Raw genomic sequence first — 242 nt, forward strand, 5'->3', positions numbered from 1 at the left:
CTTTTGACTGTAATATTTTTTCTGTCTATGAAGAAATAACATCAAAAATGTGGTGCACACTGAATAACCCGTGTAGCGGGTTATTTAAAAGTGTGCACCACATTTTTTATGTTATTTCGAATAGATAGAAAAAATATTACAGTCATTCCTTATAATTTAATTCTAAATTCCATTTTTAAGGAGTAAATTTTGAAAACAACGTTTTTGACGTCATGGTCACATGACAAAATTATGTCTATCAG

The sequence above is a fragment of the Mytilus californianus genome, unplaced genomic scaffold, assembly GCF_021869535.1.
Source record: "Mytilus californianus isolate M0D057914Y unplaced genomic scaffold, xbMytCali1.0.p SCAF_57, whole genome shotgun sequence".
Taxonomy (NCBI): domain Eukaryota; kingdom Metazoa; phylum Mollusca; class Bivalvia; order Mytilida; family Mytilidae; genus Mytilus; species Mytilus californianus.